This window comes from Ranitomeya variabilis, chromosome 8, assembly GCF_051348905.1.
Source record: "Ranitomeya variabilis isolate aRanVar5 chromosome 8, aRanVar5.hap1, whole genome shotgun sequence".
In the NCBI taxonomy this organism is placed as follows: Eukaryota; Metazoa; Chordata; class Amphibia; order Anura; family Dendrobatidae; genus Ranitomeya; species Ranitomeya variabilis.
The window spans coordinates 188,542,695-188,567,425 of record NC_135239.1 but is presented as its reverse complement, the minus strand read 5'-3'; the positions used below and the strand labels follow the sequence as shown (position 1 = coordinate 188,567,425).

Sequence of the window (24,731 nt, the reverse complement as noted above, 5' to 3'; positions counted from 1 at the left end):
AGACCGAGGGACCCGGTGCCGAGTACCCCATTGCCCTGCGCCTGGGGGCGATCCAACCACACCTGACATTGTGTCTCAGGGGTTAGGCTGTTTGAGTTGGATGACGTAAAGGAAGACGAGGGAGACCTCCATCGTGAGGATTTGGATCTTGTCGTGCTCCAGGATACTCCGAAGTGGAGTCAGGACCAACATTTAGTCAAGATCCAAGAAATGGAACATGAAGAACTTTGCAGGCTACGAAGGCAAGGCGATGTTCACTGGAAGATGCACATGAGGCCCCTTTCTGAGGATGAATACGGAAGTATTGGGGGGTTAGCTGGAGCTTGGATGGTCCCTTGAAGGGGTTTTGCTTGTCTGACACCAGTGTTATCTCTGAGGCATAATGATATTTTGGCCACCAGCCTGTGATCCTAAATCCTTTAGTTTACAGAGTTTTGGCATTGTGCAGCCTGAATAGACTCCCGGCTGCTGATGTTACTACATGCTGGAGCTCCATCACTGCACGTGTGTGTACTAGTGCTGAGGGGAGCGGGATCCCAGGGCAGTGAGGGGGAGGGCTAGGAGGGACTGGGATAGGCAAGCTATGTGTGGAGGATGATATGCGTGCAGTGTAAGCCGGCAGGCGCAGCAGCACTGCAGGGAGATGGAGGTGTTGTGTGCTGATGGCACTGTCCTGATACGCCCCGGAGCCCTCCTATGCCACGATGGACGTCTATTAAACCACCGCTGGTTCAGTCATATCAAGAACAGAGGAGGGAGCAGCAGCTGATGCCTGGAGAGGCAGTCTGCTCCGACTCTCCATACTCTCTCCAGTAATAGCTGCAGTGGCCGGTCTGCGATAGTGACAGCTGTCTACCTACCACCACTGAGGGGGGTCAGGAAAGAGACCTCCCTCATGCAAGGAAGGCGTTATTAGACATCTTGCTGGGTCATCTGACCTCGCTAACCACTGATGTTGTCCTACCACTGCTGAACCTTATAACCCATCTCTACATAACCCAGAGGTGGACCTATGATTGGTGCAACGTGTGCAGCCACACAGGGGCCAAGAGCTAAGGGGACACTCCTATCTCCAAAGCAGATGGAATTGTGCATTATGATGAGATATTGGACTGCAAAGGAAAGGGCCCATATGTTGGTATTGCACAGGGCCCCTCTTCTATCCATGTCCTCAGTCAGGAGCATCACGCTGACCCTCTTGCATTCTCCCTCTCGCACTTCTGTCACATCTTGTATATCTCTCGGATATGAGGGATGAGGGGAAATCCTGCGCCGCTCGCTCCCGTCCCTCTGCTGCCCCCTAGCGGCTGACTGGTGTCACCGGCCCCAGAGCATGCTGGGAGTGTTGAGTCATGGGGGCTGTCAGCTCCCGGCTGGGGGAGACGGTGTGAAGAAGACAAGGGTACAAGCGCTGACCTCCTCCCCTGTCACTTCTCTGCACTCAGAAATGATCCGGGGGAAGCTCAATGCAAGACTGAGGCTGGGATCTCATCCTAGGAGAGGTGAGCCGGGAGCTGGGCGTGTGTGTGTGCAGTCGGGGTCCTCCTCATCCTCCCTATAATATTCTTATTATAAGGCAGATTCAGCACCAGCAGGCTGGACAGTGCACACTGTGGTGTAGGGTGCTACATCCTTCTGCATGCATGCTGCTGCACAAATCATGGACATCCTATCCGCATGTACACACCTCTGATTTACAGCGTACTCTAGTATGGGATTTCCCGTATAACCCCCGCCAATATATGTGTGTAATGTGTATAATATTTCCTCTCTGAAGAGACAATTTGCATATTTAATATGAACACAGTGTGTGTAATGTGTATAATATTGACATAATGTGGGCACTGTGCATGTATGATGTTTGTATGTAATTATGAATATTATTAATCCTTCTTTTTTACACACATGTCTTCCATGTGCACATGTAAACTATGTATGATCGAACCCCTCCTGCCTGGCAGCACCATACATTCCCCCCTCCTTTCTCTACTGTGTATATATATATATATATATATATATATATATATATATATATATATATATATATATATACACATACATATATATCTATATATACACACACACACACACTCACATATACACAACGTATGCACATCCTATACATTGTATCTATGTATCACAGAAGGATACATAGTATCAGGGAAATGATTAAAGTTTGTGAATATCTCTTTGCTCTTATTTCTCTTCTTTTTCTTATCTCATATTTCTTTCTGTCTGTCTCTTCTCGTGTGCATGTGCATTATTTGGGTTGACGGCTTTTTCCATTTTTTTTTATTCTGGTGAGATCTAATAGTAGATTTCTAGGGAAATGTAAATATTTTATGTTCCCCTGGTTGCCTGCTTTTGCTTCTGGATAGTCACTAGTATAGCTATGGGTCCACATGGGGTGGAAGGCTTGCTTATCATGTCACATGCAAGCATAAGGTGCATACCAGCAGGATTATAGGCTGCAGGCTGGCTCAGTGGTTAAGACACTGTCGCTTTGCAGCACTGGGGTCCTGGGTTCAAATCCCACCAAGGACAACATCTGCAAGGAGTTTGTATGTTCTCCTTGTGTTTGTGTGGGTTTTCTCTGGTTTCCCCCCACACGTCAAAGACAGTATGATAGTGAATGGGGACAGTAATAATGATGATTGTAATACGTCGTTGAATTAATGACACTATTTAATTGAGTGAAATAAATATAATACATTTTCCTCATTTAGTATCCAAAGATTATGCTTAAATAAAGAGGATATACACTTTTCTTTTGTTATACAGCAAATGCATGGCACTCTACCTGATATTGCTTTCTGACACTCACTGGTACCGCTATGGGTACGCGTGTGATGCCAGGCCTAATCATCAAGTCACAAGGCACCATGGAGTACATGCCAACGACATTGACTGTGCCCACATTGGGGATAGATATATATATATTTTTATATTTCATATGCATAGTACCCTGGTTGCCAGCTATTGCTGCCTGACACTGGGTACACGTGATATGGCTGGCTTGCTTCATTGTAATAATACATGCCAGTATGGGGTACATACCCAGAGGATTTCCTTTATGAAGTACCCATAGATTATACTCACATAATAAGGATATTCATGCTGTTTATTTTCTGTACTGTATTTATGTGGCACTCTTGATTGTACTGTATTTATATGGCACTCTTGATTGTGTGCTATTGCTTTTTGACACTCCTAGGTAAAGCTATCGGTACACATGTGGTGGCGGACCTAGTCATAATGCCACATGTCAGCTGTGGGTACATGCCAACCAGATCTGCCTCATGCAGTACATGTAGATTATGTTGCATAATGAGGATTTTTTATTTACTTTCTTATACTTCATGTGTTTGGTATACTGCTTGGCTGCCATTGCTTCCTGACACTGATAAAGCTAAGGGACACTTGGGGGTGGTTAGGCTTACTCATAGTAATGTCACATGCCAGTAAGGCCTCTTTCACACTTGCGTCGGTACAGGTCCGTCGCTAAGCGTCGGCGCGCCGTACCAACGCGCGTTGTGAAATTTCAGCACAACGTGGGCAGCGGATGCAGTTTTTCAATGCATCCGCTGCCCATTGTAAAGTGTCGGGGAGGAGGGGGCGGAGTTCCGGCCGCGCATGCGTAGTTGGAAATGGCGGACCCGACGTACGAAAAAACGTTCCCTTGAACATTTTTTCGTGCCGATGGTCCACCAAAACATGACACATCCAGTGCACGACGGACGCGACGTATGGCCATACGTCGCGATCCGTCGGCAATACAAGTCAATGGGCAAAAAACGCATCCTGCGGGCACATTTGCAGGATCCGTTTTTTTCCCCAAAACGACGGTTTGCGACGGACATCACACGACGCAAGTGTGAAAGAGGCCTAAGGGGTCAAAATAAGGATGATTTTGCTCATGCAGTATCCAGAAACTATACTAATTTATGGTACCCTGGTTTCCTGTTTTTACATTTTGATACTTACTGGTACAGCTATGGGTACATATAGGGTGGCTGGCTGGCTCATGTCGTCACATGCCAGTATGGGGTACAGACCAAGCAGTAGTCATGGATTGTGAGCATATAATGAGGATATACATTTATTGTTTCTTATATTGTATATCATGGTACCATGGTTGCCAGCTATTGATTTCTGATACCTCCTGGCACAGCTATGAGTACATGCAGTGGCATGGTGTAATGTCACATGCCAATATGGGTTACAGTATGCAGTACACGTGGCTAATACTCATGTGATGAGGATATATATTTTTATTTCTTATACTTTAGTTGTATGGTACCCTGGTTGCTTGCTTCTGACACCCAATAGAACAACTATGGGTACACATGGTAAAGCTCCAGAGGCATAGCTAGGGATTTGGTTCAGGGGGGGCGAAGCTTCTGAGTGGGCCCCTAACCAGGTAACCTTGATTACAACTCAGTGACACACCCTAATAGTGGAGGAGACCTCAGCAGATGACTGCGCTGTTACTGAAGATAATCTCTATATAAAGACCAATAAGGATATTACCGCCATATGGTCAGTGGTAGATACCAGCCCTACAGAACATATAAGAGATCACAGCACAGTTACAGATAATGTCGTACTGCTGACGTTCTTTCTGATGGAATCGTTCATTTTATTCCCGTCTTTTCCATCTGGCCCAGACCGACGATACAACTTCTTCCATCCAGGACTTGGCTGCAGAGATTACAACAAAGACACATTTCAAGTCTCATATTCCAGCCCCATCACCATCTATTCCCAACCTGCACAAACTCCTCATCCTGCTGATATCCCAACACTGAGCCGCTGCTGCCGTATGTGTCCCTATTACTTCACCTTCTGTGTGGTTCTCTGTGCCTTCTAAATTCTAAAGCATCCCTCTATAATATAGTAATGCCGGGCGCAATTGCCCTAGAAAACAGTGCCCACATTGTGCCCCCTAGAAAATAAAATTGCCCTGTGTGCCCCTTTGATAGTCACAGTAACCTGAGTTCCCCTATAACAATAAGTGCCCACTTTACATTTAATAATGTCCCGAGTCCCCTGTACAGCACCCCTATAAACAGTATGATGCTTTCTTGCACATAGTATAATGCCCCCTCACTGTATAGTACCACCCAAACAGCATACTGGCCCCTTAGTAGCCCCCAAACTGTTTGATGGCTCCAACACTGTGTGAAGGCCCCTTCACTGTAACCCCCACACTGTATGATGGCCCCCTAGATAGCCTCCATATAGTATAATGCACCAGATAGTCCTAGATATAGTATAATGCACCCCCTAAAGGCAGACTCTATAGCACAAGGCAGCCCCCATAGGCACACTCTAGTATAAGGCAGCATCCCATAGGCAGACCCTGTAGTATAAGGCAGCACCCCATAGGCAGACTCTGTAGTATTAGACAGCACCCCCATAGGCAGACCTTGTAGTATAAGGCAGCACCCCCATAGGCAGACCCTGTAGTATAAGACAGCACCCCCACAGGCAGACCATGCAGTATAAGGCAGCACCCCCATAGGCAGACCCTGTAGTATAAGGTAGCACCCCCATAGGCAGACCCTGTAGTATAAGGCAGCACCCCCATAAGCAGACCCTGTAGTATAAGGCAGCACCCCCATAGGCAGACCCTGTAGTATAAGGCAGCAGCCCCATAGGCAGACCCTGTAGTATAAGGCAGCACCCCCATAGGCAGACCCTGTAGTATAAGGCAGCACCCCCATAAGCAAACCTTGTAGTATAAGGCAGCACCCCTATAGGCAGACCATGTAGTATAAGGCAGCGCACCTATAGGCAGACCCTGTAGTATAAGGCAGCACCCCATGAAAAAAACAATTCTCACCTCTCTTCCTCCTTGTTCCTGCAGTGCTCCGGGCTCCCGCTCATCTGCTGACAGCGAGCGCCAGGTAGTGACGTCATCATGCCCGCTGTCAGTGTCGGCGACATCAGACCCTGACAGGGGGATCCTTCTCCCATCAATGCAGTCAGTTGTATCAGCTAAATGCCGATACAGCTGAAATTGCGATGACAGGTGAGGGGCCCACTGCTGGCACCGGGCCCCCCCACCTTCTCAGGGGCCCTATAGCGGCAGAGCAGGGAGATAGATTCTCCCTGCTCTGCAGCAGAATCTAACTGTGCAGCGCGCTGATACAGTTACAGTAGCGTATCTCTGGGTGGGCCTCCTCAGAGCACGGAGCCCTGGGCGACCGCCCCCTCTGCCCCACGGTAGCTACGCTACTGTGTAGCTCATAATGTCACATGTCAGTACGGGGTACACATCATGCAGTAACCATGGATTATGTTAGCATAATGAGAATATTTTTTTTTTTCAATACAGTATTTGTATGACACCCACTAGAACCGGTATGGGTACACATTTGGTGGCCTCGCTAGCTCATAATGTCACATCAGTATGGGGTACCCATGTATTATTCTCAAATAATGAGAATATTATTATGTTTTCCTTACTGTATTTATATGCTACCATGGATGATGGATTTTTTGACACCCACCAGTATGGCTATGGGTACACATGGGGTGGTTGGCTAGCTCTTGAAGTAATATACCAGTATGGTATACATAACAATATTTGGCTCATGTTATAAGCACTTAATAAGGATATACATTTTTCTTGCATGAGACTATTTGTACAGCACCCTGGTTGCCCACTATTGCTTTCTAAAATACTAGTACGGCTATGAGGACACCTTGGGTGGCTAGCTCACTTATTGACACTTTGGGTTACGTACCTTAAGCACTCTCTATTATTGGGGAATAAATTAGTTTTTCCTCCTCTCCATTTGCAGTGTAGAGGGAGTTTTTCTTCTTTTTTAGTTTCTTTAATTTCCTATGATGATCTTAATATTCCAGTAGTTTTATAGTTTAATAGTATTTTTGGTTTCTCTTAACATTTTCTGTAGGTTTACCAGGCGGATCCTCCAGTTATATTAGTTGTATCTCAGTCAGAATAGAGAATTTGAACTCTTAAGTTTTGATCCTGATATGTCGAGTTGAAAGTAATTTAATTTTTTCGGAAATTATTTGTGACAGTGGTGAGAAACCTGTGGTTCGACCAGGTCTTCCAATATTCTTAGATATTGATGGCTATTATGGCATGGAAAGAGTTTCAGTATAATCCCAGCCATATTTCTAGAAGTTCCATATCACTGGATTGGGGACTATAAGGTGGGGGCTACATAGTGACCACTGTGGCAACATACAGCTTGCGGGACTTTTCATGAGGCTCCTAGTGTCCGTGTTCAGTGCACTGTTCCAGGATGTCATCAAATCAACATAAATTGCTTTTTGCTCTATAGTATTTGTCATTTCTGATCTCTAACTTTGGAGAATTTTTCGAGAAATGGTTTCTGATGTAACCTGTCTGTAGACAGCAATACGGGACCATGTAAAAGTATCTGTTGCATTTGTACCATCATTTGTACAGCCTACCTCATGGGCACTGCTGTGTGACTACTATATGGTCACTGCAGTATATTTGCCTCCATTTCATAATTAAAGGGATTCTGTCGGCAGGTTTTTGCTATGTAATGTGAGGGCAGCACGATGTAGGGGATGAGACGCCCATTCCAGTGATGTGTCACTTATTAGTCTGTGTGCTGTTTCAATACAAGGAGTGTTTTATCAGCAGGAGATTATCACTGCCTGGACTAGTACCCACATGAGCCCTGGTCCGACCACACCTCCAACACTAATTACAGCTTACTGTCAATACACAATGTACATGCTACAAATAAAAACTTTGATTGTGTCACAACGGCTGCACCTGGTATCATAGTTATATGATACATCGTTGGAATCAGGATCTGTTTCTCTACATTATGCTGCTTTCAGATGAAGTAGCAAAAACTTGGGGACAGATTCCCTTTAATTCTTTGTAATGGCATAAACCAATAGCTATGAATATTATTACTTTGCTGGCACTACTATTAGGCTTACAGTACTGGATGGGGGGTGCAGTATAAAATACAGGCAAAGTGGCAAAACTATATGGTTCATGTTTGGAAATATACTACTGTGAGCATCTATTGGAGAGTGGATACAAGAAGCGTCTGACAATTTGGAGGACCTGTCCTGTCCTGCATTACTCCGGCAACCCATGGATAGGAATGGACACTGTAATTTTTAACTTCTCCTCTGGGTTTGCTGCTGGGAAATTACAAGTTCTCAGAACTAAAAAGCCCAAAAAAGCAACCGAGAATAGTACCCCGAGAATAGAAAGTACCGAGAATAGCTTTATTAAGCCTGCTAATTCTAAAAATCACTGGGGACGCATTCCAATTACGTGTAAAAAATGTATATAATCACATGTTTATAATGTATATGGTTTGGTGGGACCTGGCTGCTCGAACCCCCACTGATCTTGAGAATGAAGGGCATACATCACCGGTTGGGCGATGCGTCCCTTTCACTGTTTCTCCCATGGACATCAGACCTGACACTGTAGGGATCGGAAGGACAACTTGATCCAAGCTGTCACTAGGAGGGGTTTGGCTACTTGAGAATGATGGAAATACATCGCTGCTTGGGCGAAGGGTCATTTTAATTGTTCTTAATATGGACAGCAGACCCGGTTCTGTAGGAAATGGCTGCACAGCTTGATCCAAATGAATGGGTTTGGCCACAGTTTCCCGCATAACTTGGTGGACGGGTACGCTATAGTGCAGGGAAAATATTAAGGTTTCAGAATTGTTCTACAAGAACAGTATATGGGCCCTTTGCAGTTCAACAGCTCATCATAATGCACAATTCCACTTGCTTTGGAGTTGGATGTGGCCCTCTTACCTCTTGGGCTCCTGTGTGGCAGAACAGGTTGCTGCCCTAATGATATGTCCGACTCTGGTGATATCACATAGCTACATGAAATGGGGAAACCCCTTTTAAAGACTGAACCCCTATAGACAGTATTGATGCATGTCCACGTAATATGTGAATGGCCATTCATTTCAAAGTCAAACATTTCGGAAAATTTCTAAAATGTCATATTGACCATAGCTTTAGGTTTCCCAATGCCAAACACCCCGGAGCCGTTAAAAAAAAGTTGTAGCATTTTACCTGAAATTAATATTAATCATGACGACAGTGATCATAATTAGTAGAAACCATTATTTTGGGTCCTTTAACACCCCCGGAGCTTTTTCCGTTTTTTCGTTTTCGTTTTTCGCTCCCCTCCTTCCCAGAGCCATAACTTTTTTATTTTTCCGTCACTATGGCCATGTGAGGGCTTATTTATTGCGGGACGAGATGTACTTTTGAACGATACCATTGGTTTTACCATGCCGTGTAACAGAAAACGGAAATAAAATTCCAAGTGTGATGAAATTGCAAAAAAAGTGCAATCTCACACTTGTTTTTTGTTTGACTTTTTTGCTAGGTTCACCAAATGCTAAAACTAACCTGCCATTCTGATTCTGCAGGTCATTACGAATTCATAGACATCTAACATGTCTAGGTTATTTTTTATCTAAGTGGTGAAAAAAAATTCCAAAGTTTGCAAAAAAAAATAAAAAAATAAAATTGCGCGATTGTCCGATACCCGTAGCATCTCCAATTTTCGTGATCTGGGGTCAGGTGAGGGCTTATTTTTTGCGTGCCAAGCTGGCGTTTTTAATGATACCATTTTGGTGTAGATACGTTCTTTTGATCGCCCGTTAATGCATTTTAATGCAATGTCACGGCAACCAAAAAAACGTAATTTTGGCGTTTTGATTTTTTTTCTCGCTACGCCATTTAGCGGTCAGGTTAATCCTTTGTTTTTATTGATAGATCGGGCGATTCTGAACTCGGCGATACCAAATATGTGTATGTTTGATTTTTTTTTTAATTGTTTTATTTTGATTGGGGTGAAAGGGGGGTGATTTGAACTTTTATATATTTTTTTTATATTTTTAAACACTTTTTTTTAATTTTGGCATGCTTCAATAGCCTCTATAGGAGGCTAGAAGCATGCACTACACGATCGGCTCTGCTACATAGAGGTGAAGCACAGATCACCACTATGTAGCAGAAATGCAGGTGTACTTTGAACGCCGACCACAGGGTGGCGCTCAAAGCAATCGGCCATCAACAACAATAGAGGTCTCAAGGAGACCTCTGGTTGTTATGGCAATGCACCGATGACCCCCGATCATGTGACGGGGGTCAGCGGTGCGAGCACTTCCAGCCGCTTGCGCTCACATGTCAGCTGTACAAAACAGCTGACATGTCGCGGCTTTGAGGTGGGCTCACCGCCGGAGCCCACCTCAAAGCAGGGGATCTGCCAGCTGACGTACTATTTCATCAGCTGGCAGAAAGGGGTTAAAGGTAAATGAGTATATACTACCATAGCAAATGGCTGGCTACACTTTAGTTATCACAGTATGTACAATTCTAGTCCATCAGGAAACCAACATCTGCTATTTTACTGCAAATAGTGTGCGGTTTGATGACCACTAGTGATCGAATGTGCTGGGATAAGATGTGTTATCCGAGCATGCTTGGGTGCTAACCGAGTGTCTTCGGTGTGCTCGAAAAATATGTTCCGAGTCCTCGCGGCTGCATGTCTCATGGCTGTTCGACAGCCCCAACACATGTAGGGATTGCCTGTTTGTAACGCATGTCTTGCAACATATTATTCGAGTCCACCGAAGACACTCTGTTAGCACCCGAGCATTCTCGGATAACACCTTATGTTCGCTCATCACTAATGACCACAGCTGCTGCAGAACCTCTCGTGAAACAATAATGTTAGCCACCAGCTAAAGACCGTTGGTGAAGATTATGATGATGACCATGCCCCCGATAGGGTTCTACAGCGACTAGATGGATGTTTTTTTTTATTGAAGCTGCAGAAAGCTCCGTCATTTCCCAGTCACAATCTAGAGAATTACCTAAATTACATTTCTAAGGGTCTCGTCAGCTCTTTCCTGACTCATTCTCCGGTTCCATAATGCAGAAAATATTTCTTCCTAATCAGGAACACTTATCTTCCAGCTTTGCAAGAAATCACGTGGAGGTTTAAATAACATGGGGTGAGATGTGACGAAGCGTAGACTCAGCATCGCTCACTTATGGGTGACATTCGGCGTTTGTCGAGGAGGGGGCGGATCGCGCCATAAAATATTTGCCTTGCAATTAAATAAAAGCATTCGTCTTTCGTATCTTTTTCCCCTCTTATTGATGCAACTGCAAAATCAAAAATGAATATAATAACCTGTCAGATATAATGTATGATACAGGAAAGATATATATCTTGGTACCATGTATTCATGGAAAGAGAATAGATGAATGACTAGATGATATTATATTCAAGGAGAACAAATCTTTTTTGGGATAACACTCTTTAATAGGGTTACCTAGGACTATTTTTTTCTACTATGGACCTACCTGTCTGCAGATTGTGCCCAGGCATAGAGTGGTCACAGACTGCTCGTGTCAGCGATTCAGTGGCTTCCACTGATGTCACGTCAATAGAGCAACAATTTCCCTTCCGCTCCGTTCAGTTGATGGGGCGTGATTGCCGATGTCATACTGATTGACAGCCAGCTCCCCGCTGCCTAACTGCAGGGAGTCAGCTGTCAATCAGCATAATGTCAGCAATCACGCCCTGTCAACAGGAAGAAGAAGAGCTGCGCTGTTGATGTGGAGCAGCTGAATCGCTGGCAAGAGCGGTGACCGTTCTGAGCTAGCACCGGATAGAACAGGCAGGCTGTTACCTCTGTAAGCATTAGTTTTTAGGCCCAGAACAACCCCTTTTTTACGTATCGCTTAAAGGAAACATCTGGTTTGGTTGCCCCTCTGCCACATAATGGGGAGTAATATGCACCACAGAAATGCGCCATTTCTAAAGGGAAACTGTTAGTAGCTTTAAGGACACCAAATTAATCACATTTCTGGGTAAGTTGGTAAAAGATGAATTCAAACTTATGTTCCTGGCCACAACTATGAATTTTTCATAATTGAGAAAATCTATTTTTTTTTTAAATCCTTATGCAAATGAGGCTGCAAGTGCATAGAAGGCGGAGCATCAATTCCCACCTAGGTCCACTACTATGAGCTTGATTGATGTCTCTTTCACACCACTTCTTGACATCAATTAAGACCCTGAGAGTCACGCTAGGAAATATTCACCAAGAATCGGCTCACCCTTAGTTCATTGACATAGATTCTAAGTGGATTATCTTCTTGATGGAAAAGTCGTTTGCGACCAGAAAAGGTATGTCTGGTCTTGGCACTGTAATTAGCTCGGTCGCTGTAAATCTCCTTACAAGTTCCCTTTTAAGAGTCTTCCCTGCTGCGACCGTTCTAGAAAATGGTGCATAAATTGGGTGTGTGCAAATGTTGCAGCATTTTTTTTTCTATAGGTGTATGTGCAGGACAGTCATGAACTGATATATGGAAGAAAGGCGTAGCTAGATATGCACTTTTCTTGGTACATATACCATTTTATGCAATTTGGTGCAAAGAGACAATGGGTAAAATTCACAGTAAAGTGTAATTCCCAAGACACTACCGATAAAAGAGAATGCAGAGAACAGACACAGCCCCTGTAAAAGAACAGTAGAAGATCCATTTGCAGTCGAAAATTTGATCATGAAGCACAATTCCACCTGCTTTGGAGCTGGATGTGGCCCTCTTACCTCTTGGCCATCTTGCGCCCGAATAGGTTGCACCACTGATATGTCCGCCCCTGATTTTGCTCTATAAGCTGTTGCAGAACACATTGATTTCAATGGCCACAATGTCATCCTTGCACAGGGGAACCTATTTAAAGGGAGTCAGCACAAAATGACATTTCAAACCAAGCACGGGGGCTCGGTGCACCCTTGGTGTGGCCAAACAATTCAGTTCCGTTCCCACCTACTGGCTTCCATCTACAGTATATATGTCCGCCCTTCTCTGACTCCTGGAAAGCCAGAACTGTTAATCAAGGAAGAGGAGTAGGAAGGAAAAGAAATGGGTGGGAAGGTACACTGAACTGTTGGCCACGCCAGGGGTCCACGGAGGGCCTGTGCTTGGTCTGAAGTCATTTTGTGGTGACAGACTCCATTTAAATGAGATTGCTTGGCAAAACACGCAAAAAAATCTAGACCAAAAGAAAACTGTGGAGACCAAATAGATTGCAGCAGAAAGTTTGCTGATTGCTATTGGGAATCCTCTATGGATTGCTAGTTGATAAACATATAATAATAATAAGAAGAATAAAAACATATATCCCGAGTGACTATTTGGGTGCCCATAGACCAGTGTTCCCCAACTCCGGTCCTCAAGAGCCACCAACAGGTCATGTTTTCAGGATTTCCTTAGTATTTCACAGGTGATGGAATTATCATCTGTGAAGGTGATGCAATTATCACCTGGGCAATACTAAGGTAAGGATATCCTGAAAACATGACCTGTTGGTGGCTCTTGAGGACCGTAGTTGGGGAACACTGCCATAGACTATGAGCTTTTAGAGTTAGAGGGGTTGTCCACTATTCGGACACTCCTTTCCTAATTACTATATTCCCCCATGTAAAATAATAACAGCCTGTGCTCCTCTCCGGTACTGGCGCTGTTCCAGCGATGGCGGTGTCGGGGCTCCCTACTGGGCCGCTTCATTGTCACTTCCTTCAGACGAGACGGACATCGGGATTAAGTGCTGCTACTCCCTCAACTACTCTTTCCTTCGCTTCCTCTGGTCCATGGTGAGTGTGATACACACCACGTCACCAAATAGCACAGTATCTGTCGCCCTATATACTGGCCACTCCCAAGATGGTAAAGACCTGTGATGCTAGTTAGTGGACACACCTTGATATAACATGTCCCTTTCGTCACATTATTTTTAGGAGTACCATTCTGTCCAGGCCTACAGTATTTCAAGAGTTTTATTTATTTTTTTTATTCTGTGGAAGCGTGGTTGAAAAGCAATGTCTGACTTTCATTTGTTCATTTTCATAGATTTTTTTGTATTTATTATTACTTTTGTCAGATTCAAGTTATTTCTGTGACCATTGTGGGTTTTTCTGTCATTAAACGAGGGGTACCAACAATTTTGACCACGTGTGTAAACAATCTAAAACAATACAGAACATTAGAATTCACCGTGAGTTTTAAGACTTAGTATGAAAACACGTGGCCATGAAACTTTGCTGTGACTTCTAATATCATGAATATTTATTGTAATAGTATTAGAACAAAATCTGTGCAGTCTGTGAGAATGAAAACAAATGCAGGAGGAGAACTTGTACAGATCAGAGCAGCCCCTTCAAAGCAGCAAGTCCAAAACTACCCTCCAGATCTCTCAAAAGAAAAAAAGCAATGTAAAACAATGGCCAGTAAGTGTCATCACACGACTCACCCAGGACAAATATGTCTGGCATGGGACACTTTTTTTCATAGTGCTTACTTCTTGTCGGACCTCCAATCACCTGGTCATTTTTATCCCAAAGTACATTTTTTGTTCTTTTTTTTTTTTACCCCTAAAGTTCTAATGGTGAAAGCAAAATCACCAATATGGAATATAGTGTCATTCTTATTCATCACACATAATATTTGACTTGCCGTTACTGTCACAGTCAGATATTCTTGGAAACGTCTGTAGAAATGAATACAAATCTGATGAGGTTTCTGTCAGTCAAATCCAAGTGTGTTTTAGGTGCTCACAGCTTCTGGTCTTCTGGGAATAAACAAACGATAAGAATCTACTCGTATCCAGTATTCGCAAAAATCCCCCAAATGTATTGAAATTATGGCTGTTCATTGCCTGCGTATTACACTCTTAAAGGGCTAGTGATTGAGATGCATTTGTCATTTTTTGGCCCATTACTTGGATATGTGGTGGGTACTTTTGTTTTCGAGTTATGTTTCCTGTTAGATGGATCATCTAAAGTTATCTTATTATGAATGATGTGGGTCCTATTGTTTTGCAAGCATGGTTCTTCTTGCGGTTGCGGTTCTCGTTACCGCACTTTTAACTGAATATTAAACCAGACTTGTATAAACATCATCCAGGTATCCCTAAAGAGCAGCATTTGGCCACTACTGGTATTGGTGTTGCTTCTTTGGCAGGGCTGCATGACAGCTTTGGTTACTCCACAATATAGTCATGCAACTAAAAGAAAGGGCCCCATCATTTGTGTAATTTCATGCTTCCTTGGTTCTACCAAAGTTGCTGCTGTCACGTCCAGTTAACTTTAAAGGAAGACTTTGTTACTTATTTTTGAAGTACTGAGGATTAGCGCACTGAATGACAATAGGGCGAATTCTTATGTTGATCTGCTGCAGACCAGGATCAGACATCTCAGTGTAAACACATTAGACGGCCCAGTAAACTATCTCAACCATTGCTCCCATACATACAAGCGTTCGATCTGTCAAAGGCTCTGGTGTCCCTTGTGAGAGCTGCTGTCAGGCATCTCTGGTGGCATCTTATTTCCAGGAGAACAAACAAACCGTCATTCTGAAATCAGACCTTACACTGTCAGCTGAACCAATATCGGAGGAATCTTCTGTCATGCTGAATGCCTGTAGGGCCTAAATGTTCTACCACAGTCTGCAATGACTTGTCTTCCATCGAGCCCATCAATGGGAGACAAGTCCGTAGGTGCTGGTCATCATTGGTTGGTAATTGGCAAAGGGAGCTGCCAGCAGCAGATCTTGATGATTTGACTGAGTGCATTCAGCACAGCAGAACATTCCTCAGACAACCATTAATAACCTCAGTGATAGAAGCCAAGTCTATAAATTTGGGGGATTTATGCACATGGTGCTCCTACTCCATACTGAAGAAATCAAGGTGTTTTGAAAATTTTGTTTCCATTTTTTCATCATTTGCAGTTCAGTAACATGCCTATCCATCATGTGATTTCCATAACTCCAGTGTTGTAGAGCCTAACCGCTATATATCTAATTTAGGGTCCCCCTCCCAACCTCCTCTAAATACATACAGACCAGTGATTTTGGATTAATTTGACCAAAACATCCTTTATTATAAACAAACATAAAATAAATATCATATTTTAGGTAAGGAGGTTCTAGGAGTTCCAAAAGCCTGGTGGTACCCAAAATGTAAACCTTCCAGCATTACTTCAGATGCGAACACAGACTCAGAGCATCTAGATCGCTGGAAAACTACTGCCATACCACCGACTACCAGGGACCTCACCCAAAGAGTCCCAAAACTGCTCCAGACCATTACCAAATTCCACACACAATCCAAGGGCACCATCTACCTGATGGAAAATCCTCCCATAACAATTTTTCCACCAACTCCAAAAAGCCTCTACCAAGCCCCTACCAACTGCCAAAGCCGTAATGACCATGAAAAGATAATAAATCTCCCCTTGTACCACCCCAAAAACATAATACCTCAAAGATTACAGGGCAGGTGGACAGGACCTTTTTCCAGTGTTAATTCGGCAAGGTCTGGATTTCCATCTTCCATTTAATTATAGGCCCTTCCTTATTCCCTCCCCTTGAACTAATGATTAACCATATAGCTGCCGCAAGTGTTTTTTTCATATGTGAAAAAAAAATTGAGCAACTTTTATCATTGTGTCGGATCAGATTGAAAAATGGACAGCGCACAGATTGCACACGGACGCCTTCCAAATGTTCATGGGCCCTTAGACCTGCATTGATGAGTTTGATCCATGCAAACAACTAATATGTATGTTGTTTTTGGGGAGGGAGTAGACACTATAAAAAAATAAAACACAAACAGGTAAACCGCCCCAAATAAGCGTGCGTTCTGTGACAACTCCAAGTAGAACACAGATGTAAAATACGGACGGAAGTTTGTGAGAAGCACCTGTATATCACCAAAGATGTGCTTGTAATGGACAGAAATCTGACATATAAATATGGTTTAACGATACATCGGCTTATTGTTTTGACGAGTGGAGTAATGGTGGATCACTATGCGCTTTGGTACAGGAGCAAATCACTATGTCCGACCTCATTTATGTGTGAATGAGGATAAGAAAGCATTATGCCTTCCCAAGACGTCCTTTCTGGGATATGGAAGCAGGAACAGTGCTCCATGTAAATGCAGCGCCCCAGAGTCCTGGTCGTTGCAGTAACGTCGCTCTGCCGCTAAGGGGGGCGATGTTGCGTCTGATTGCACTAAAGGAGTTCACCTGACCAGGTAACACTCACATTACACTTCACACTCCGGCCACTCCCCTGAGGAAGGTGTAATAACCGAAACGTGCGTCGGGGGGGACGCACGGATCCTGTGGACATTCCACCCAGCTTTCCACCTAAGGTAAATTGGACTTTGTTTTTGCCCCTAATGGCTATACTGCATTGGACAGCTATTTTCTTGCTCGCACTAGTGGGACTTGTTTTCAAGTCCGATTGAGGCTTTGTATAGTCCAAGATATGTAGTATAAATATATTGACTGATTCATCTACTAGGTTCCAATTGGCACATGCTTTGATTAATATGGGTGTGTGCGTCTTGGGCTCCGTGCGTCCTTTAGTTGTTTGTTTTTATTAATATGCGGTGTTGAGGCACACCTTGCAGCACCTGATACTCACCTGTACCTTGTATATGTAATGTATGTCTTATTTTATATGAATTCTGTGGAATAATAAAGTTTTTTGAATTTTTACATACATGAGTTTACTTCGGACTTATTGGTCGTTTTGTCTGGGCCCTTGTGACCCATATCCCTTTGGTGTGTGCTGTTGTGCGGAGCAGAGGCTGCAGAGCACTGGCTGTGTGTGTGTGAAGCAGCACAGGCCAGCGGAGCCAGCAGCTATGGCAGCTGAATAGCCTGGCACCCGCAGCATACACAGCGATGCAAATCGTCCATGGTAACTGGTCTCAGATGTGGACAGTTCTGTACCCGGAGGTGGATGTCCTGTGTCCGAAAGAGTCGGATGTGGACAGTCCTGTGCCCAGAGGTGTACCGGAGGTGGATGTCCTGTGCCTGAAAGAGGACTGGCATGTGTAACGATCGCAAACAGGTGGATATGGTGCCCAGCTGCTATCAGGAGGATATCCTGGGCTGTGTATGGCTGTGTGAGTAAAGGGTCTGTGATAAAGCGGTGCAGGACACCCACAGGAACAAGTCAGAGGAGGACTGGCGTGTGTAGTGTCTGCAACATGTGAAGCTGTGTTTGGAGACTGTAATATGGCATGCGGTCGCCCCAAGGATACTGGACAAAGAGAGGACTGGTGTGTTTAGGGACTGCAATCTAAAAGCCATATGATGTGCAGTGCTATGAAACGGGCACTGAGACAAGAAGCAACTGTGTCTATTGAACTTTGATGACATGTACTATAAAATGCTATGCACCTTTATGTGTGAAGTAACACATTAAAGAGACTTTTGTGTTTAAACTTTGTGGGTCACTGTCTCTTCACTGTGTACGGTGCTACCGCGACATTACAATAGATAGATAGATAGATAGATAGATAGATAGATAGATAATAGAGCGAGAGATAGGTAAGTGATGATGTCCATGCATACAGGCTGCAGTGGGGACCTGAGCACCGTCCTGTCCATTGGTTGTAATCTGCAATAATGTAGAGCAGCTCGCTCAGGGTGCTGCGGACATGTTACTGTTGCGGTGAGTGATACCCTCTGTGTTACACATGTATATATGTACTGACGGTATTTTCTGGTGTTGTACTCTCCCTATTGTGTTAGTTCTGGGATTTGCCTTGTTAGCTTTCTGTTCATGCAGATTGTATTGATTTGGTTAATGAACAGATGTTAGACTGGTGTTCCTGGCTTGCAATCCTTTGTGCTGTATTAGTGCTGCAGCAAAATAATTTTAGGGAAATAGTCTTCACATTTTTTTAGGTCAATCTAATCATGCAAACATATTTTTGTATTTTTGAGCCTTTTGTACATTTGCTGAGCTACAAATATGTAACGTGGCATGGGGCACTAGCCGTGGGGAAGGTGCTTGTGTTTTACGCCACAGCACGCTACATGAAAATGGGAGTCCTGGCTGGGTGTGTGGACTTTATTTGTGATGGCGATACGTCCTTGCAGACCGCATGATGCTGTTGTTTTTGGTCGGCCAGGACCAGATGCTTCAGAGTCAAAACAAAAGAAAGTCAAAATCACACCCTTTTATATAGAGATTGAAGGTCTCAGCGGACACAAGGGCGCACGTCCAAAACCAGGGAGCCCATCCCGGACAGTACCAAGACCACAAAAAACAAAAAGACAGCGCCACAATGGATGGTGAAAAAAATAGGAGCTTACATTTATTCTGCCTCCTGTAGCGACGGTTCGGTCAACAGACCTTTATCAAGCAGATGCTTCAGAGTTCAATGAGGGAGGCCATAGTTCATAAATAAATAGATTTTTATTGAACAATCATTTTTGAGGAACTATGTACAGCAGATAGTAGGAATTTATCTTCATGGATGTTTCTGTTGGGATATGGAACAGTATCACACACTTATTCCTCTCATTCCTGGAGCCATTCTCGCTTTCTGCTGCACTTAGCTCTTCAGCCCCAACACATCCCAGCACACTACCTGGGAGCCTCTTCGTCCCCAATAACTGCACAAAAGCACAGCAAGCAAGAGTCGTATATTTCCACCTGTGGTTCTGCATCCTTCTCCCCTCAGGTTACAAAAAGGAAGGACTCGTTGCATAGGATAATTTCTTAAAAGGGGTATAAAATGGTCTGCTTCTTTAGGAACAAGGCTCGAAACTTCTCTATGGCCTATAGTATGCCTTACCATTACAGTTAGTGTTAAGCACAACAATTTGCAGGACTCTGGTCCTGTGGCAACACCAGTAATCTGTGTCTTCTAGATAAGATCCCTGTCAACCTCCTCCTACTTGCCGGCATCCTTATCGCTGTAAGCCTACTAATCAGAAGAGGCAACGAGGATGTAGGCAAGTAGGAGGCGGTTGGCAATGATCCAGCCTGGCTGCCACGGATTATTTGGGACCTCCTCATAGGTGCCTATCTCAGAGTCCTCTGGGACTTGCGCCTATCTCAGAGTCCTCTGGGACTTGCGCCTATCTCAGAGTCCTCTGGGACTTGCGCCTATCTCAGAGTCCTCTGGGACTTGTTCAGCGCCCCAGAGTCCTGGTCGTTGCAGTACTGTCGCTCCGCCGCTAAGGGGAGTGATGGTATGTCTGATGGCACTGAAGGAGTTCTGTTATGTTGGGCTGGTGGTTAGGAGCACTAGAAATGACCAGATGAGCAAACTAGCAATACAGGACGAGCTCTGGGAAGTGGGAGGTCTGCTGACCGCAACCCCTAATCCTATCACAACAACTAGAAATAGCCGTGGAGCGTTCCTGACTCTGCCTAGACGCCTCTTCACAGCCTAAGAGCTAACTACCCCTAAAGATAGAAAATACAGCCTACCTTGCCTCAGAGAAATTCCCCAAAGAAATAGGCAGCCCCCACATATATTGACTGTGAGTTAAGATGGAAGTCACAAACACAGGAATGAAATAGGTTTCAGCATAGGAGGCCAGACTGAACTAAACAGACTGAGGATAGAAAAGGTATCTTTGCGGTCAGCATAAAAAACTAACAAAAAAACACGCAGAGTGTGCAAAAGAAACCACCGCACCGACTCACGGCGCGGTGGTGCCACTCTGCATCCCAGAGCTTCCAGCTAACAAGATTAAATATAATAGCAAGCTGGACAAAAACACAGTGGTAACAAATAAGCTAGCAGGGACTTAGCTTTTGCTGAAGTAGACAGGTCATCTGAAAGATCCAAGAGAACTGAACCAGTACTAGGACATTGACAGCTGGCATCAAGTAACGATCTGAGTGGAGTTAAATAGAGCAGCCAGCCAAGGCCTGAACGAGATCAGCTGGAGAAGGAATCTCAGAACCAGCAGCTCCACTCACAGCCACAAGAGGGAGTCCATGAACAGAACTCGCCGAAGTACCATTCATAACCACAGGAGGGAGCTTGAGAACAGAATTCACAACAGAGTTCACTTGACCAGGTATCACAGACACCAATACACTTCATAGTCTGGCCTCCAGGGGGAGCTAAGGGTGCTATGTATTAGGCCACTCCTCACAATCTGGTAAAACTGGGGGTTGGATAGAAAGTTAGAGAGAAGCTGACTGGGTTGGAACCAGGCAACATCCTGTGGCAGAGGGTGTTGCAGGGGAAGATTCAGGAGGGTCCCTGTCAGGGGTGGGATCCTGACAGAGGCCTAGCGAAAAGGAAAGAACGTTAAGGAACCGCGCCTGCACTACATCGCGGCGGTATCTCAAGAAAGGACAAGAAGCGAGGTTTATTGTGGAGAGTGAGAAACGAGATCAAAGCATAAAGGAGATAACACCAGTAGGAGTCGTGCTGTAAGACCGAGGCAACATCCTACTGAGGCGCGTAGCCGGTGGCCGGAACGCCGAGGAAGTATTGGGCTCCAAGCATTACTTCAAACCAACGGCAGGACAGTTAATTATAGGTTGGCTGTCTCACCTAAATCACCTAAGCAGACATAGGGGGCAACTGTGGGAGAGGGGCGTCACTAGGGTCCCGGAAGAACTCCAGGCCTACCCGTCATACGGGGGCGTCCTATCCATATCATCTGGGGGACGGAGAAGAACATCAGAACAGACATAAGTTGTGGGAAAGAACATCAGAAACAGACACAACAGTTGTGAGGACTATCCCGGGGTGCTCAGCAGGGAAGTACTACAACACACAGGCGCTAGAAGGTAGGCACAGATTTCCACCTGCAAAGGGAACTCTGGAGGTGCCATCGGACCGGCCGGTCTCAGACAGCCCTGTTAACCGTACTCTGGATTGAGGATCTTGAAGCCTTCAGTAAAGAGGTAAAGAGACCGCAACCCTGTGTCCTCGTTATACACCGCGAACTGCACCACGCACCACCACCTACACCTTTCATTGGACGCCCCTTAGCAGGGTCACGGACCGGGTCTAGCCACCGTGACAACCCCAGAACTGAGACAGAGAGGCCCGGTACCGAGTACCCCGCGGCCCTGCGTCTGGGGGCGCTCCACTTGCACCTATCTCAGAGTCCTCTGGGACTTGCACCTATCTCAGAGTCCTCTGGGACCTTCATCTACCTCAGAGTCCTCTGGGACCTGCACCTATCTCAAAGCCCAATGGGACCTGCACCCATCTCTAGAATTGGGTCCCATTTCTGGTTACTTGTGTAGCTCTCTCTATTTACTTTTATGGGAGTTCCAAAAGAAGCTCTGCTCCAATATCAGACATACTTATTTTTCCAAGATCGTAATACCTATTTTATTTACCTTTCTTCTGAACTGGCATCAGGTTTCTATGTTACTGAATAGTCACTCAGGTAACTTATGAATACACCATATCATTTATTAGAATGTTATTACCATTTCATAATATGATCCGACTTGTGGCATTCCCACAAATTCCCTAAAACAAAAGGACCAAGATAGGACCTACTGTTGTGTAACTTGAAGCTTGTGGGTCCCAATGCAAAATCTCTAGTAGGGTCCCAGTATAGTGGGTCTTTAATAGTATTGGATTTCGCATATGTGCCAAAGAGAGTTTTTGAGCTAGAATGGGTGCGATTGCAACCCCTGCACCCACTATAGTTAAGTCTTTGGTGAACATGATCATGATTGGGAATTATCAATGAGTGGAACAGTCTGCCATTAGAGGTGGCAAGTTCTCCTTCAATGGAAGTCTTCAAACAGAGGATGGACAGACATCTGTCTGAGATGGTTTAGTGAATCCTGCATTGAGAAGGGGGTTGGACACAATGACTCTGGAGGTCCCTTCCAACTATTCTATGCACCCTGCATCATGTGCCGCTATAAGGTGTATAGAATGGTATACCTTCGAGCATTCTGCACAGATCCATAATACAGCCATGTGCATGATGTCCAAAATCTGTTCTAAGTGGAAAATCCACTATAATATAAAATACGGTTGACTTTCATCTATTGTGTCCACTTTATCTTATTAACACATTGAAGTACCCCCTGCTCTCCCATGTTTTTAATCCTATTTTTCTCCATGGTGTATTTATTGTGTGGCTCAGCCATAGAAATGTATTTCTCTCCAAGTATAATGATCATGCAGTGATGTACGCTCCCCTCTCCTGATAAGCAATGCATTATAAGCGAATCTACTTCTCCAAACACAGCAGCACATCCACCCTATAAATAGACTAATAGACATGACCAACCCCGAATATCCAGCCTTTTTTTCTTTTCGTACCTCAGGCAGAGGGAAGAGAAGAGGTGCATGGACGAGACAACGCACATCACATTTGACAAGCTGTATAGAACGGACAGGATTTGCTGTCATACTGGGCCGTACCTGTCCTGTGACAGTTCTATCGGGGCTGCGGACTGCTGATTAGGATCATTGTATGGCTGTATTAAGAGGGATTTGACTTTGTTCAACATCCAACTCCAAACGATAGAATTTCGGATCTGCTTGGCAGAGGTGCATTTTCCATTTCCTCTTGCTCCTTATCACAAATAACCAGGTTGGTATCATTGTGATACGAAACATCGGTTGCCTAAAGGTTTAGAAAGTACTGCGCGCTCTCACATTACGCGCTATGTTGCGAATCTGTGACTTCACTGCTGCTGACGCGCTATGGGTTTAGCGTTCCTGACATTCTGTGAATTTATGGAAACTCGTTAGTCACCTAGAAGCTGCACCAACGTCTTCGGAAACTTTTTTTTCTTTCTGATTTTAGTGGGAAGGAAACATTTAAAAAATTCTCTTTCTGGATCATCTGCTTTTGAAAAGAAACTAGCAAAGCAGTAACTTTGAACTAAGGGGTTGTATTATAACCCCATCTAGTGGGTAGATGGAGTGTGAGGTGACTTCTGCAATTAATCAATGGTCACCCTATACCCCATCCACAAGAAGAAGCCATGAGAAACGTTGGCAACAGAACAAGAGAGCAGTGGACGCCCGTAGGTGAGTAGTTTAGAACCACCATGGGCTAATTTATACAATGTTTATTACTATCAGACAGCCCTTTTAATATTTGTTAAAAAATATGATAAAGCTGTATTCAGTCCCATGGACGGGGAGGTAACAGGGACTCCAGAACAACAAGTCAGTAAAGAAAGCCCCTCATCGCACAACACACTCAACTCTGATTCCTGTTTAGAAGAGGGATTTCAGGGCAAAGAGAACTCAGTTCCGGCCCACAGCAACCAACCCTGTGCCCCCTTTCTAGGTCAACATACTATGCGTGGGGGACATCATACTTTATGGAATGTACTGTGGGGTCATCATACTGTGTGGGACCACTAATGGACCTCACTAGGAGCAATATTTCAATGTGGTCACTTTTAAAGGACTGGACGAGGTTAGGAAAGTGGTTTAGTGTAAAATAAATATTGCCGCAGTATGTGTTCCCCTTTCCTAATGTTCAAAGTTGAGAAGAATAACTGATATATAAGTACTACAGGTTTTCCTCCTGTATGATTTTGGGTAGCCTTTATTACGACTGCACAGCTCTCCTTTTCTTGAAATGGCCGCTAACAAAGAAGAAGGTGTCCTGATCTGTCCACCAGCCTGTCCAGTTGAAATACAACGCTGATGGACAGGACTGGTCTGATGCTTTTCCTTCAGCAGCCATTGTGAGAACAGGAGAGCTGTGAAGACATGAGGAAGGGCTCGCTCACACTTGCGATGAAATAAAACAATCGGATTGCACTCGGTCCAATGTTATACTGTGGGGAAGCTCACATCTGCTAGTATTTTCTCATGCCGATTCGACATGTGAAGACAATCGTTGCATGCTACGATTACATATGAG

General features: G+C 44.5%; 1 protein-coding gene across 3 annotated transcripts in view; it reads left to right on the top strand.

Moving 5' to 3' along the window:
• The first annotated feature begins 538 nt into the window (after nucleotides 1-538).
• The window catches only part of ERC2 (ELKS/RAB6-interacting/CAST family member 2), a 1,115,226-nt gene continuing 1,091,033 nt past the window's right edge, over nucleotides 539-24,731 (top strand). For all 3 annotated transcript variants that reach the window (XM_077278496.1, XM_077278495.1, XM_077278494.1), the window contains exon 1: nucleotides 539-1,502. The gene's annotated coding sequence lies outside the window, so the exon portion shown is untranslated. The remainder of the gene's footprint in view (nucleotides 1,503-24,731) is intronic.